Source organism: Spea bombifrons, chromosome 5 (genome assembly GCF_027358695.1).
Source record: "Spea bombifrons isolate aSpeBom1 chromosome 5, aSpeBom1.2.pri, whole genome shotgun sequence".
NCBI lineage: Eukaryota > Metazoa > Chordata > Amphibia > Anura > Pelobatidae > Spea > Spea bombifrons.
The window spans coordinates 39,625,132-39,642,992 of record NC_071091.1 but is presented as its reverse complement, the minus strand read 5'-3'; positions in this window follow the sequence as shown (position 1 = coordinate 39,642,992).

The window sequence follows — 17,861 nt, the reverse complement described above, 5'->3', positions numbered from 1 at the left end:
TTTGCTAGTATCGGCCGCACACTAATCACTACCTTACGGATAGACCATAGACGTAATTTGTGTTGTGTAGAAAAATCTGACCAGACAATATTACCAATACTATTATCATAAGATTGTATTAGCACAATTGACCCAGGTATGCAAAAACTTGCTCCAAATACTCATAAGCCGACCTGTCTAGCTTAGTCTAGTTATCGTCTGCATGGGTGAAAACCTTGACTGCCCAACATTACAATGTGGCAGTGGACAGGTCTGTGAAAAATCTGATAATGTAGTAAGGACTGTAAACTAGGCCTTCTCATAACGAAAAAATTCACTTTTGTATCATTATTACCATACCTGGGAACTCTCTGGGTTTGCCCGGAGATTGCTGGTTGAAGCACCAGAGATTCGGGTCAAGACACGTCCCGCTCCCAGCCCATTTTCCATTTAAATGGGGTTAACGTTTCCCAAAGTCAGCTGGACCTCCTACTGACGTCAGCAGGACCGCTCAATGACGTTAGGGGGAACTCCCCCTGATGTCAGAGGGAACTCCCACCAACGTCGGGGGAACTCCCACCGATGTCACAGGACTGTCCGTTGACGTCAGTGGGCAGTCTTGGTCGCGTCCCGCAAGGGAAGGCTCCTGGTAGCCAGAGCCCAGAAGTTCGCAGAAGCCCAGGTATGATTATTAGAGATGTAGCATTGGCTGGTTAGTGATTAGGTCTCCAAAACTGTGGAGCCAAGTGCTTAAAGAGGTTTTTAATTAATTAAATTAATATTCAAGCAAGTACCAGGATGTTGTATACTATCCAACCTTCCGCTGTTACAGTACATTGTGCCATATGGAACAATCCTCCAGATGACTAAAAAAGGGTTTCAGTTCTGAATTCAGGTGCCTCATTGACCTCCTCATCATGGGCATCTGTTACCCCATTCAATTTAGTTTAATTGATGTTTAGATTCAGTAGGACTGGTAGTAATCATACCTGGGTGTGTTTAGTGCAATTAAACCCAATTATTAATTAAATTTGGCTAATTGGTTGATTTAGTAACTAAGGTTACAATTACTTTTCACATAGATTAGGTGGGGTTGGATGGCTTTTTTCTTCTATAGAAACATAGAAAGTGTTGGCAGAAAAGAACCGTTCGGCCCATCCAGTCTGCCAAACCTCTGAATACCTTTACCTGGCCTTATCTTATATCAAGGTTAGTTTTAAGCCTATCCCATGCTTGCTTAAACACCTTCACTGTATTGAGAGCTATGTCACAATTAGGCAGGGTAATTCAGACTAATCTTGATGTTTCTTCTTTGAAGGAGGATTTAGACGGCAAGTGGCAGATGAGGTTCAACATAGATAAATGCAAAGTTATGGATTATAGTAAATATAATAACAATGCAACCTATACTATGAGTGGAATATCCCTGAGGAAAACTACCCATGAGCAGGAGTTATTAATAACAGACTTGGCAACAGTGCGCAATGCCAGCAAGCAGCTACAAGGGCCAATAAGGTTTTGGCATGCATAAAACGGGGTATTGATTCGCAGGAGGAGGATATCATCTTGCCTCTTTACAGGTCGATGGTAAGACCTCACCTTGAAAATATGGTATAATTCTGGGCACCGGTCCTTAAAAAGGACATAATAACTAGAACAAGTGCAAAGGAGGGCTACAAAATTAATAAGGGGATTGGAAGATATTAGTTATGAAGATAAACTAAAAAGGTTTAAATATTGTACACTAGAAAAAAGGTGTTTTAGAGAGGATATGATAACATTATTTAAATATATTCAGGGCCAATATAAATCAAAAGGGATCTGGATATTTTTTTTTAGAAAGGCATGACATACAGGGCTATAAATAGAATAAAATTAATATTTAAGAGCTTCTTGATGCAAGGAGAAATCCAATTGCCTTTTGGAGTCAAGAAGGAACCCCCCCCCAAATCAAAATTAAAAGTAGCTTACCGTATTTGCTCGATTATAAGACAAGGTTAGTCTTATAATCGAGGTTGTCTTCTAATCAGACCTCAAATGAGGTCTGACTGTGAGACTAAGATCCAGATCCCCCTGTCTGGTAACCTCAGCTGCTGGTGACACTTACACTGGGCGTCTATCACCAAGCGCCGGCGAAAGTGCCGGCAGCAGCGGAGGTTGTCTATGCGCATACCTTCCTCGGCTGCCAGAGAGGAGAATTACCCACAGTGCTGCGGGGAATTCTCTTCCCTGCCAGCCGGTGAACGTCCGCTCAATGAACGCAGGCAGCCCCTGCTACTGCTTGTACTTCCGCCGTAGCTTCTATGACGCAGCACAGGCGTCACATGACCTTCCGGTGCTCATAGAAGTTCCGGCGGAACACCCGCTGCCCCCACCAGACACCAGGGAGTCAGAAGCACTGGTAAGTTGGGGGGGGGGTTATATGGGTGGCATAAGGCTTTTCTGAGACTAAGATCCAGATCCCCCGCAGCGCTACAGGGGACCTGGATCCTCCTGACTTCCCCTCCACCACTTACTGGTGCTTCTGAGTCCCTGGTCTGTAGCCGGGGCAGCGTGTAGCCGTCTGCGGGATTCGTGTAGACAACTTCCGCTGCAGCCGGAAAGAGGTGCGGTTAGCAGCAGGGCTTGTCTGCGTCCATCGCACAGACCTTCCCTGGCTGTCAGAGATCAGAGTTCCGCACACCGGTGAGGGGAATTCTCTCTGACAGTCGGGGGGGTGTATGCGCGATGGACGCAGACAACTCCCGCTGCTAACCGCACCTCCTTCCGGTTGCAGCGGAAGTGGCCTACGGGAATCACGTAGACATCTACCTGCTGCCCGGACAACACACCGGGAGTCAGAAGCATCGGTAAGTTTTTTTTATTTTTTGGGGGGTGTTAAATGGGGGCATAAGGAATTTCTGTAGGCAGAGTGCTCTATGAAATGCCTTATACCTCACTATATGCCAATCTGCCCCATAATATGCCTTTTAACCCTATAAATGCCAGAGTAGCATATAGGGGTATAAGGCATTTCTGGAGGCAGATTGGCACATAAGGGGTCAAAAGGCATATCATGGGGCACAGTGGCATATAGAGGGTTAAAAGGCATTTCTGGGGCAGAGTGGCAAGCCTGAGAGCAGATGTGCATAACTGGGGGGCAGGTTGGAAAATAAAAGAAAATAAAAACAAAATATTTTTCTCAATCATAGCGTTTATTAAAAAAAAATAGTTTATACGAATTAACATTTACTGGTTGTCTTATATTCAGGCTTTTTCTTTTTCTGAATATTAATCTGAATTAATATTCAGATGTTGGGGGGTCGTCTTATAATTAGGGTCGTCTTATAATCGACCAAATACAGTATGTGTCTGCCTCGGTTTGTTGCCATGTGTGGGTATCTTAGTGTGTGTGGGGGCATATTAGTGTGCATGTGTGTGAGTATTTTAGTGCATGTCTGTGTGTCTGGGTACGTTAGCCTGTGTGTGTGGGGGGTATGTGAAGATGTGTCTGGTATTGTCACGGAGCTGGCTAGTCCGAATGACTACCTCCTCTGACTTGTGCTCCCTTAGCCTGGGGCAACACACTCTTTCCCCGGTTTCCCAGTCACTAAACCAAAATGAAGACTGATTTATTTTTCACACACAGGACTGGATATATCCAGTGAAACACAGCAAACTTCCTCTTACCTCGCACAAAGCCCTGGCTTACTTGCAGCTCACACACTCTGTGCGACCTATAAATGGTTAAAATAACTGTGTCCATGTTAGGATGATTTATTTAATCTATGTAAAGTGGGAGCTTTCAGAACACAGAGGTTGAATGCTTATGCAAGCCATGCATTTTAGTTTAGCTTTATTGATAATTTTCTTTATAAATTAATACCTATCTCATCATGCAACATTTGATTTGCCTTGTTTTGAATTAAAATATACATAATGAAATTGTAAATTGTCATTTGTAATTGAATAATACGAGAGAATTGGTAAGGGGTCTTATTATTTTTGAAACGCGCTGTAAATTATCATAAAAAGCATTTATTTTGCTTCATATGTTGTTATGGTTTGCTAGTGATTATCCAGTACTGCCCCCTTTATGTTAGTTTTTTTGTTACATGCAGATTCTATGTACACTAACACAAATATGTCCTATCCAGTGGAGGAGAGCTTAGAATAGCACTTTTATGTTGAGATTATTAATTATGGTGTTTTTTCTTGTCTTAGATCTCATAAGCAGGGCTTTTGTTATAATATATATATCATAATATAAGTTATGGTGGGTAAAGGTGATAGAAAACCCTTCCACTTAAAATTAAGGGGGTAGTAGAAGCATTATTAAACAGACACAAGACAAGTCAGAAGGCTTGTTTTCCCCTCAGAAATGTCAGGGTGCTGCCACAGCCACAAGGGATTCTGGATCGGCACATGCAAATAAGGTCAACAATAATCACCTTTTGTCTCTATATCCACTTTATACTTGCAGGGCCGAATTAAGAGCGTCATGGGCCTGGTGCTGAGGATTTTGGTGGGCTTTTTTATGGAAATAAAATAGCCAGAAAAGACAGAATCTTAACTACTCGGCTCCTCAAGGGGAAGCGGCCCCTTTTGCCTTGCGTTAAAGACTGGGCGTGTGAATCTGGAAGAAGATAGTCAGTAGTCTAGATGATACGACTAACCCCCACCCCCCCGTTCAGCAGAGTAGATATATGTAGGCGACAGTCAGCATTATCAAAAGCCAATTACGGTTCACCCTTACACCTAAGGGTTTCAGCCTACACAAGGCTGAGGCAGGCATAACAAACCCTGGTAGCTACCTGTCCCTTAGACGAGGCCTGATCTCCAGTCCCTTAAAGGTGGCTTCATGGTAAGGTAGAGAGACAATGTGCAGCTGTGAGAGCTGGATCATGGTGATCTTCCAAGCCATGTGCTCTCTCTGTGGGCTTCTACCAGACAATGTATGTCAGACATGTTTGAACTTCACTTAGCTGGGGCGGCATCAGGTGAAGAATGATTACGTCTGTGTTTTTATCTAGTTGCATATTTTATTCGGTTTAGAAGGTCAGGGCCATATTCCACAGACCTAACATAAATACCTGACACAAACCCAGCTTTGAAGGTATAGATCAATTGGAATTCACATAAAAACTCAGCATTAAAGGTATAGATAAAACCCCCTAAATTACAGGCATAGATCACAGGTCACACACCCCAAAGCAAGCCCCAGCGTCCACATTGCCCACATAGAACCTGACCAGCACCTAAATTACACGCATAGGACTTGCCATCTTTGTCTCCAAACAGCCCAGAATGAGTCAACTTTGTCCCCAAACAGCCTGGTGTAAGGACTTACCTGCTATTTGCTTGCGCATTAGATTGTGACTGACTGCTCCGGTTTGACTTGGCTTGTTGCCCTCCTTCCTGTCTCCTGATTCGACTCCTGATTCCTGCTCGTCGGGTATTGATTCGGCTTGTTGACCTCGTCTATGGATTTTGATTTGGCTTATCCTGATTACCTGTCTGACCCGGTTGGTTCTCTGACTTTCTGGTTCCTGTTTGGCCTGGCCCACTCCGCCATCTGGGGTCCTACGTCACCATACCATTACAGTACCAAGGGTCACCATGGACCCCGCGGAGATTGGCCAGAAGATGTCTACCTGTGAAGCCTGTATTGAAAGTCTGGATCATCGCATGGACCAGTTTGCTCAGGCTTTGCAAACACTCCTGGCGAGGACTGATCCAGCACGTGGTCCTCCTCCTGTGCCCGCTGCTGCACCTGTTGCTGTTCCACCGCCTGCTGACCCAGGTCTTCATACCCTCCGTTTACCTCCTCCTCCCAGATATAGAGGAGATCCTGCTACCTGTCGTGGATTCCTCAATCAGTGCTCCATTCACTTTGAGATGTCTCCCTACTTGTTTCCTTCCGACAGAGCCCATGTGGGGTATGTCATCTCCCTACTCACTGACAGGGCTCTGGCCTGGGCAACTCCTCTTTGGGAACGCAATTCTCCAGTGGTCAACAATTATAATGACTTTGTAACCACTTTCCGTCAAGTGTTTGACAGGCCAGGTCGCGGCCATATTGCCTCGTCAAGTCTCCTCTCACTGCGTCAGGGTACACGCAGTTTATCGGACTATGCCATGGAATTCCGTACCCTGGCTGCAGAAGTGGCATGGAACAACGACGCCTTGGTTGCTGCCTTCACTAATGGCCCATCTGACCGCCTGAAAGATGAGGTAGCAGCCCGAGACCTGCCCACGGACTTGGGAGAACTCATCGCCACATTGGCCACATTGATCTGCGCCTCCGGGAACGCCAGGTACAGCAAGATCGCCAAAGGAGGGCTCCAGTGCGTTTTGCGCCACGTCCGGCTGCCTATGACTCTGCTTCTCTTCCGCCTGAAAAGCCCATGCAGATCGGCTCCACACATCTCTCCGAGGAGGAGAGATCCCTCCGGCGCCAACAGGACCTCTGTATGTACTGTGGCAAACAAGGTCATTACGTGAGCTCCTGCCCCATGAAGCCGGGAAACTACAGGGCCTAAGGAGGATTGGGGAGTATCCTCTAGGCCTTCCTGCTGTTTTTCCCCACGATCGGACATCGCGTATGTTTGTGCCTGCTGCTCTTACAGTCCAGGAGAGAACCATTCTAGCCCCAGCCCTTATTGACTCTGGGGCCGCCGGAAACTTTATCGACCACGACTTCTGCAGGCTCCACAACATTCCCTTGCAGGAGAAAGCCTCTCCGGTTTTTGTGGAGGCAATCGATGGGCGGCCTCTCCTACCTGCAGCGGTGACCCATGACACTACACCGCTTCGTCTCCAAATAGGGGTTCTCCATAAAGAGACTGTGGTTCTACATGTAATATCTTCTCCGGCTGCTTGGCTGCAGCTACACAACCCAGACATCAATTGGTCCACCCGTGAGATCACCCTATTTAATCCCGGACTTCCTCTTCTGGATCACCCTTGGTTGGTGTATTTTTGCTATTTGCTTGCACATTAGATTGTGACTGACTGCTCCGGTTTGACTTGGTTTGTTGACCTTGTTCCTGTCTCCTGATTCGGCTCCTGATTCCTGCTCGTCTGGTATTGATTCGGCTTGTTGACCTAGTCTCTGGATTCTGATTTGGCTTATCCTGATTACCTGTCTGACCCGGTTGGTTCTCTGACTTTCTGGTTTCTGTTTGGCCTGGCCCACTCCACCATCTGGGGTCCTACCTCACCATACCATTACACCTGGCCTGTGCCATCTTTGTCCTATAAACACCCTGCCTGTGCTATCTTGGTCCCCAAGGCCCAAACACTCTGCTTGTGCCATCTTTGCCTTTCCACAAATCAATTATACATCTATGATATACACAAACACTTTTACAATCACTCACAAATTCACACTTTCATTTACATAATTCATTCACACAAATCATTTACATAGTCATTAATGCAGTAATACTCTCACTTATTCAGACGATTCATCCACACATTAGTTCATACTCTCGTACATTCAGACAATTCACCCACACATTAATTCTTTAATTCTCTTGCACATTCAGACAATTCATCCACACATTAATTCTTTCATTTTCACTCATTCACACAATGCATCTACACATTAATTATTTCATTTTCTCACTCATTCACACAATGCATCCACACATTAATTCATTCTCTCACTCATTCTCACTCTTTATTTCAATATTCTTACCACCCCGTCTCACTATATACTCCCTCTCCTTCCCTTCTCACTATCTACCCCCTCTTTTCTCACTATCTACCCCATCTCCCCTTCTCACTATCTACCCCATCTCCCTCCCTTCTCACTATTTACCCCTTCTCCCCCTTTTGTAGTTCACTTACCTTGCAGAAGTCCTGCAGTGGGAGCGCAAGGCCTCTGTCGCACTGTTCTGCCACGGTGCGCGCTGCTTCACTGCTGAGCGCCGGTATATGATGTCTAAAAGCCTCCCAGAGTAGAGTGAGGGGTGCCGAGCAGTTGCTGAAAAATTATTCTTGAGCGACCGGGTAATCCGGGCAATCCGGGACATGTGGTGACCCTATTCGCAGAGCTGCTGAGTGCTTAAACACATTTCACGTAAAATTCACCTGTCCTCTGTTGCATCATCCACTACAGAGATCCAAACTGCCTCTGGAAGCAACATCAGCACACATACTGTGCATCGGGTGCTTCATGAAATTGATTTCAATGGCCGAGCAGCTGCACATAAGCCGAAGATCACTATACACAATGCTAGGCGTCTGATGAAGTGGTGTAAAGCAAACATGTTTTCTGGGGTGTTGAATCACCCTTCATTATCTTCAAGTACAGTGAAGGGTGATGTTAATGCTACAGCATACAAATACATTTTAGACAATTGTATGCTTCCAGTTTCATGAAGAGTCTCTCCTGTTCCAGCATGACTGCGCCCTTGTGCACAAAGCAATGTCCATAAAGACATGGCTTGATAAGTTTGATGTGGGGGAATTCAAGTGGACTGCACAGAGCCTTAACCTTAACCCTTCTGAACACCTTTGGGATGAATTGGAATGGTCGAGTGGGAGCCAGGCCTTCTCGCTCAACATCAGTGCCTGACCTCACAAATGTTTTTTTGGCTGAACAGGCACAAATTCTCACAGACACACTCCAAAATCTTGTGGAAACCTTTTCCAGAAGAGTTGAGGCTGTAAACGTGTGTGTGTGTGTGCGTGGGGGGGGGGCACATTAATGCCCATGATTTTGAAATTGGATGTCCAAGAACCTCATATAGGTGTAAAGGTGAGGGATCCACATACTTTTGGTCATATAGTGTAGGTTATAGGAAATTAATTAAGGTGTTATTTAATTTTAGAGCAACCCCATATGGAAATTGACTTTGAGTGAGATAATTCTGTTGTGTTCACATGTACTAATGAAAACAAATAAATCTGCTGTACAAAATGATTTGCTAGTGTCCAGCAGATGTAATTCACCATGCAAAAAATTAATATGCATCTGGTGTTTACAACTCATTTAAACGGATACATATATCTTAGTAACCTAAATCATGATTAATTCTCTATTATTGTCAATCTGAAAAAAGGACTTCAGATTTACCTGTGATGATGGATGATGTGAAAGATTGATCAATAAACCTATTGATTAATAGTTACCATAGATATAATACATTGAATGCCCACTGGGAAGGAGAAATAAAAAGCTAACAAAAATATGCCAGTACTTGTGGGAAAGGAGTTTCTTGAAGCTTCATTAATTATTATCTAATTACTCAATGCAGAGTTAGATTTCAAAGATGATGAAGCTGTCAGTTATGAAGAAAAATTAAGGGGCCAGGTGCATGTTTAATTTAACAAGACAAATATCAACCCAGATGTTGTGTGCCCATTGATTTTTAATAAGATAAGCTTAATGGTTTTAACATACACAGTAGAGACCTGTTCACTTTGCCACTTTTAAGTATAAATATTTCAAATGTTGATTAATTCAGAGACCTGAGGGAGCATATGATGCTTTAATTTTTATCTAATGTTACAAAGTGAAATTACCGTAAATTTTCTTTTCTATAACTCTTCATTTTTAAAGGTGTCTTTTAGAGACGTTTTTAACATTATTCATTTTTAAATAATACTAACAATTTGGACAGCGTTTTACATATTGCGTGGGGTATGACAAACCAATACATTAGGTTAAGATGGTCCTGTTTCGCAGCTTAGAGATGGAGTGGAGAACAACAGAAATATAAGGCATGACAGAAAAGGGGGACACAGGTAGATACTAAAAGGAACTCTGGATAGATTGCAGTGAAACATGCTGCTCTTTCCTTTATACTGGGCAAATATTACTATAAATATTAATTAAGCATATCACTTTCACTAGAAACTGAACAATTTTACTTTTTATTGACATCATGACATCAAGTAATACCGCATCTGGAATTATTTAAGACGCAACTCTATACAGCTTGCTATGCTTGGCCTGACAACGTTACAGTTTGATCCAGAGTATTATACCTCAATGCCTTTTTAACCCAAATGCTGACTTCCTTACCCATGCTGTGAGCCTTTTTGGTATTGCTTGTTTTGGGTATGTTTTATATTTATGTATCTCTGGTTTTTACTAACCCTTTCTTCTGTAGTCACTGACAGAACAGTGACCCCAATGCTATTTTTTTGCCTTTGGAATTTTTACATCCCAGGCTCATTATTTTACAGTTATCAATATTAAACTGCAGATGCCACACTCTCAACCATTCTTCTAATTTACTTAAAATGTTAGCCATTTGACTTAATCCACCAGGAGTGTCTACCTTGTTGCAGACTTTTGTATCGCCTGTAAAAAGACATACCTTGCCTTTGAGTCCTTGTGTAATATTGCCAATAAAAATATTAAAATGAAGACTCAGCCTGGCCATCTGGTACACAGGGGAAATGCCCGATGAGCCGCTGGCCGGCAGCACCGCATACTCCCCCATACCACATGAAAGGTAAGCAGATCATGCTTCCATATGCATCCAGTCATCGCCAGCACTAACATCATCAGGCGGTGCCAGGGCAACACTGTCAATGCCGGTATGGCCCTGCTAAAAGGTACGGGTCACAGTACCAATCCCAAAGGTACCGCACGAGTAACAAAACTTTCCTTTAAATATATAAAGCCTATGTTAGCCTGTCGAGTCCTAAAAAGGTTCAAAACATTGGGAAAATGTATAAATTATTTTGCTTTAAAACTTTGTAGAATGCAACAGTTAGTCCAAAAGAGTAGATCTGTGAATGAACAAATAAACCATATAAAGTAACGTATCTCATATTTATGGTTTGGGGAAAATTTGACAAAATGAACTGCCATATCCAGTATTGCATCTGTAAAATTAGCAAGGCTGCTACATTGAACAGCAATTGGCATTATGCTTATTATGCACTTGCAGGGTATTAATGCATCACCATCATTGTGCTTAAATAATGTTTAAATCAATTTGATTATTCTTTCCATTTGACAATCTATTTGAAATTTGTGTGAAGATTTTTGTTCTCTCGTTTTAAAGTCTAATCAAATGTTAACTTGACACACAATTCTTTTGCTGCATTATGCATTGACACACAAAAATATTCTCTTTAATCTAGTTCTGTACACTTTCCTAATATGAATACACTAGATTTAAGCTAGGCTGGCCAGATTTTAAAAGTGACATCACAAAAGCAGAAACTATACTGTGTATTTGGTGTAGTGAAAAAATATATCCATAATTAAGGAAGTATCTTCAGAAAAATACCTGTTTTAGGCTAGATCTAAACATAATGTAATATTATTTTTATTTTGTTCAATATAATATTGTTATGATTTCCATCCCAAATTGAATGATAAGACCACCAAGAACACCATTCCAGTCATTTATTGTGATTGACTTTGTTTGTTTTGTAGGCAGTGACATCTGGTTTGAATGGTTCATACTGGCTCCATTAGCAGGCCCAAATCTAGCATGACTTTGGTTTGACTTGCTTACCTCTAAATTTTTCAACAGCCAACCTCACAATCAAATGGTTTTGTCAGCTTTACTAAAAGGACCACCCCATTTACATATATTTAAGCAAAATTAATATATTGGTCCATTACAAGTAAACTGCATGCCTTTTACTTAATGCATTTTACTTAATCGGTACATGCATTTCTTTTGCTATTGGAGTTAGAAAATGAGACTTCTGTCTCATTTTCTTCCTGCTTCCTGTCTACTAAAATCAAGAAGCATGTTTTTTGCACATGAACTGAGCTCCTAGTTAAATAAATGAGCATCTATCTACAACCAATCTCAATGTTCAGCTAGAATATGTGCAATTGGTTGCTGATACTACCATTCATTTCAATGGGAGCTCAGATTCCCAAGTTGAAGTAGAACTGACAAAACAAGACAGAAGTTTACTTTTTGTAACTCATATAGAAAGGGAATACATGCTTTATATATGCATTGGAATCTATGCGAAATGGATAGATAAATGAATATGCTATAAATATTTTTTATAGGATATTACTGTATTAGGCCCAAGAATCTGAAAACACACTGCTAGGGTTAATAGCTAATAAACTTAATGCATTAATAGCAATCATATTTTGATATTTTATTAATTAAATTATTACACAACACTGAAAACCATACAAAATGGCTGGTGTTTGAATGTTCCATTTTAAGTTATTTTGAAGTGTGTTTCCCAACTCTGGCATTGCCAGGGACTTTATTAAAATATATATTTGCTTCCCCCTGAAGTTTCCTTTGAAATCCTTCTATCTAACCATGTAACAAATGGAAACACATTTTTTTAGTGCATTATCTTAAAAAACTGTAAGCCTCTAGTGCAAGAGATTGCTTATTGCAACTGTGTAAACATGTCACAAATATCTTAAGGATGTGATAAATTTAAAATTTTTGATGTATTAGCGTATCTTGATTCTCAAGTTAATTTATGAGAAACAGTTTAATATAAATATACTTTATTAGTATGAGATGTTGTATGAGTATTTTAAATACATTTAAAAAATAAAGATGGCAGATCCTATTTTTCTATAACAATATTCAAAAAAATAGAAAATGATAAAACATAATTTATATGTTTTACTGAGTCATAAGAATCATGATCATTAAAAATATTTTGGGAATTTATTTTAATTTGCATGTGCATGAAATGGAGGTATTTCAGTGTAATACATTTTTAAAACCACATGGTGGCAATACAACATCTAGACATGCTTTTATTATTGAATAACAAGATTCTGGCCTACAAAATGTAATACATCCAGTATGGTGACCAGAAGTCCAGCAGGAACTACTTCTGGTTGTTGGTGGTGCATTGCTAAGTTTTTATTAGTGTGTTTCCGTTCTTTTAGAAAGATTAGTTAATTTAAAAAAAAAATACTACCTACCCTTCGCATTCTGCATTGATACAGCATTTTCAACAGGGGAAGCAATGTACTCAGGGCAGAGAAAGGTCAGTTGGGGTCCTGGGGCAGGACTGTTACAAGGACTCATCTCCAGATTATTTATGATAATTTGAAGTTACTTACCTAATCTAGCTACATTAGGGCTGCAAATAATGATTATTTTCTTAATCGATTAGTTGGCTGATTATTTTTTTGATTAATTGGATAAAACCATAAATGTAAATTTTTCATTTATTTAAAATAATTTAATAAACAAAGAAGATGTTAAAAAACGAACAGCAGAATAAAAAAACTTTGATAAAAATGCATTTCTTGTTTTTATTTCTCAACCTGCCACCCCACTTATGGCAACATGGGGTGCATAGCCCTTAATGTTGCATGAGGGTGTTGGGCGAGTAGGGGTTAATAGGGCGGGTAGTAGCACGAGCGCATTTTATTTCAGCTGTTCGTGGTAGTTAGGATAGCCGCTGATTGGCTATGGTTGTGTGAGAGATAAAGGCGGGAAACGTTAATATAAATAGCGCTGCGTGGGTAAAATTGTTTGCACAAATCTGAGGTATGTAGCCAGCTTGTATTGCATTCAGCTGAGCTTCCCACCCCCCCTTCCCCAAAAGATTTAAAAAAAAAAAAAAAAATTATTGACTTGTCGTGGTTTTTATTGAGGGTATGGGTCACCTGCCCATTAGAGGGGGTGGACAGCTTTTCAATTTTGGTTGTAAGTCTGGCTAGTAGGGCTGACTTAATGGTTAAATTATTATGTATGAAGTTATGGTTATTAAGTTATGGTTAATAAACGGTTAATTTTAATTGTGGTTTTTTAAAGCCTCAATAAAATACCACGGCCTTTTTATATACAAGTTCGTTTGTCTGTGTGTTTATTTAAGGTTATTCGCACATACACCACTCATACACATTTGAGCCCAGGCTTGCCACAGTGCCTCCCAGGTATGCCACATACCCCCAGATATGCCACATGACTCCCAGATATGCCACTTCCCCCTCCCCACATATGCCTTATATACCCTATATACCTTATACCCCCTGATATGCCACTGTGCCCCCTGATATGCCTTATACCAGTATGCCTTATACCCCCCAGATATGCCATTCCGTCCTCCCCAGATATGCCTTATACGCCCCAGATATGCCATAGTGCCCTCATAGATTCACAGACTCCTTCGCAGACTCGTTCACAGTACACTGACACAATACTTTTATAAATAAATACAGGATTAATCTTCACTGCCCCCAGGATTTAGATTCCCCTTAGTTTGCCCCCCTTTACCTCTAACTGCACCTTAAATTAACATTATTAAATTAATTAAATTAAACTCTCAGTCCTCAGCATTAAATTAACCCTAAAGATCCCATTAACCATAACTGCCCCTAAATTAACCCTTAAGACCTCATCAACCATAACTACCCCTAAATTAACCCTAAAGACCCCATTAACCATAACTGCCCCTAAATTAACCCTAAAGACCCCATCAACCATAACTGCCCCTAAATTAACCCTAAAGACCCCATTAACCATAACTGCCCCTAAATTAACCCTAAAGACCCCATCAACCATAACTGCTCCTAAATTAACCCTAATGACCCCATTAATCATAACTGCCTTTAAATTAACCCTAAACACCCAATTAACAATAACTGCCCCTAAATTGCACCCCATTAACCATAACTGCCCCTAAATTAACCCCCACCTCCCCTAACTTTCAGCAGCCCAAATATTAATTTTATACTTACTGTTAGATGAGTTGCTGAGCAGTGTGGACGCTATAAGGAAAGGGGCGGGGCCAATCGTCACTGTGACTGCAGGGAGGGACTGGGAAGTATTAACTGTTGTGAGTGACATTGAATGAACCGGATTATAAAACCCTCATCTTATAATCGAAAAAACGATTCAATTTATCGACAATGAAATTCGTTGGCAACGATTTTCATTATCGATTATTATTGATTTTATCGATTAGTTGTTGCAGCCCTAATCTACATAAACAGACATACCACTAAACATGCAAGAACTCAGACAAAAAATGATGACATCCTAATTGAATGAAAAAAGTGTCTGTATAATTTCATAGAAATATAGAACTTGGTAGCAGATAAGAACCATTCTGTCCATCTAGTCTGCCTGTTTTTCCTTAAGTAAAGAATCAAGCCTTAATCAGTCCTTGGTCTTGTCGTAGATGGTAGCTATATGTCTATCTCATGCATGTTTGAATTCCTTCACTTGATTAGCTTCTACCACTTCTGAGGCTGTTTCACTTACTTACAACCCTCTGTATATATAAATTACAAGTTTGCACTGTACAGTATATAACATGGTCATTGAGTTTCCTTTTTAACTTTAGTGAATTTCCTTTTATTGTTAATTCTTTTTATTTTGATTAGTTGAATATTAGATAAAATAGCAAAATTAAAAGAATTAAACATGAATGCATGCATTTAATTTGTTAATGTACTAGAAGATAATGTAAAATATAATAATATATATGTAATATGGACTCAAATTTGTGTGTATGATACGAATCTCCTATTCCACCACATCCCAAATGTGGTCTATTGGATTGAGATCTAGTGACTGTGGAGGCAATCGGAGTACAGTGAACTCATTGTCATGTTCAAGAAACCAGTTTGAGATGACATGGTGCATTATCCAGCTGGAAGTAGCCATCAGAAGATGGGTGCACTGTGGTCATAAAGAGATGGACATGGTCAGCATCCATACTCAGGTAGGCTGTTTAAACGATGCTCAATTGGTACTTAGGGGCCCAAAGAGTGCCAAGAAAATGTCCTCCACACCATTACATCACCACCACCAGTCTGAACTGTTGATACAAGGCAGGATGGATGCATGCTTTCATGTTGTTTACGCCAAAGTCTGACCCCGCCATCTGAACTATCTGAACGAGTGGCTATTTGAGTTACTTTTGCCTTTCTGTCATCTCAAACCAGTCTGCCAATTCTTCTCTGACCTCTGACATCAGCAAGGCATTTTCGTCCACACAACTGTATCACTGGATATTTTCTCTTTTTCGGACCATTCTCTGTACACCATAGGGATGGTTGTGCGTGAAAATCCCAGTATATCAGCAGTTACTGAAAAACTCAGACCAGTCTGTCTGGCACCAACAACCATGCCCCGTTCAAAGTCACTTAAGTCCCCTTTCTTCCGCATTCTGATGCTCGTTTAAACTTTAGCAAGGTCTCTTGACCACATCTACATACATGCCTAAATGCATTGCTTTGCTGCCATTTGATTTGCTGATTAGCTATTTTTGTAAAGAAGCAATTGAACGGGTGTACCTAATAAAGTGGCCAGTGAGTGTATTTATATATATATATATATATATATATATACAGTATCTCACAAAAGTGAGTATACCCCTCACATTTTGGTAAATATTTTATTATATCTTTTCATGTGACAACACTGAAGAAATGACACTCTGCTACAATGTAAAGTAGTGAGTGTACAGCCTGTATAACAGTGTAAATTTGCTGTTCCCTTAAAGAATAACTCAACACACAGCCATTAATGTCACAAAAGTGAGTACACCCCTAAGTGGAAATGTCCAAATTGGGCTCAAAGTGTCAATATTTTGTGTGGCCACCATTATTTTCCAGCACTGCCTTAACCCTCTTGGGCATGGAGTTCACCAGAGCTTCACAGGTTGCCACTGGAGTCCTCTTCCACTCCTCCATGACCACATCACGGAGCTGTTGGATGTTAGAGACCTTGCGCTCCCCCACCTTCCGTTTGAGGATGCCCCACAGATGCTCAATATGGTTTAGGTCTGGAGACATACTTGGCCAGTCCACCACCTTTACCTTCAGCTTCTTTAGCAAAGCAGTGGTCGTCTTGGAGGTGTGTTTGGGGTCGTTAGCATGTTGGAATACTGCCCTGTGACCCAGTCTCCAAAGGGAGGGGATCATGCTCTGCTTCAGTATGTCACAGTACATGTAGGCATTCATGGTTCCCTCAATGAACTGTAGCTCCCCAGTGCCGGCAGCACTCATGCAGGCCCAGAGCATGACACTCCGACCACCATGGTTGACTGTAGGCAAGACACACTTTTCTTTGTACTCCTCACCTGGTTGCCGCCACACATGCTTGACACCATGTGAGCCAAATAAGTTTATCTTGGTCTCATCAGACCACAGGACATGGTTCCAGTAATCCATGTCCTTAGTCTGCTTGTCTTCAGCAAACTGTTTGTAGGCTTTCTTATGCATCAAAACCATGCAGACCAATTTAATGCAGTGTGCGGCATATGGTCTGAGCACTGACACCCCTTCAACCTCTGCAGCAATGCCGGTAGCACTCATACGTCTATTTCCAAAGACAACCTCTGGAAATGATGCTGAGCATGTGCACTCAACTTCTTTGCCATCTTTATGTAGAGCAACAATTCTTTTTTTCAGATCCTCAGAGCGTTCTTTGCCATGAGGTGGCATGTTGAACTTCCAGTGACCAGTATGAGAGAGTGTAAGAGCGATAACACAAAATTTAACACACCTGCTCCGCATTCACACCTGAGACCTGGTAACACTAACGAGTCACATGACATCGGGGAGGGAAAATGGCTTATTGGGCCCAATTTGGAAATTTCCACTTAGGGGTGTACTCAGTTTTGTTGTTTAGGCATTAATGGCTGTGGGAACAGCAAATTGACACTGCTTTACAAGCTGTACACTCACTACTTTACATTGTAGCTGAGTGTCTTTTCTTCAGTGTTGTGACATGAAAAGATATAACAAAATATTTACAAAAATGTGAGGGGTGTAGACACTTTTGTGAGATACTGTATATCTATCTATCTATCTATCTATCTATCTATCTATCTATCTATCTATCTATCTATCTATCTATCTATCTATCGATAGATATATATATATATACACTTTATATATATATATATATCTATATCTATATATATATAGATATATATACCGTATTTGCTCGATTATAAGACGAGGT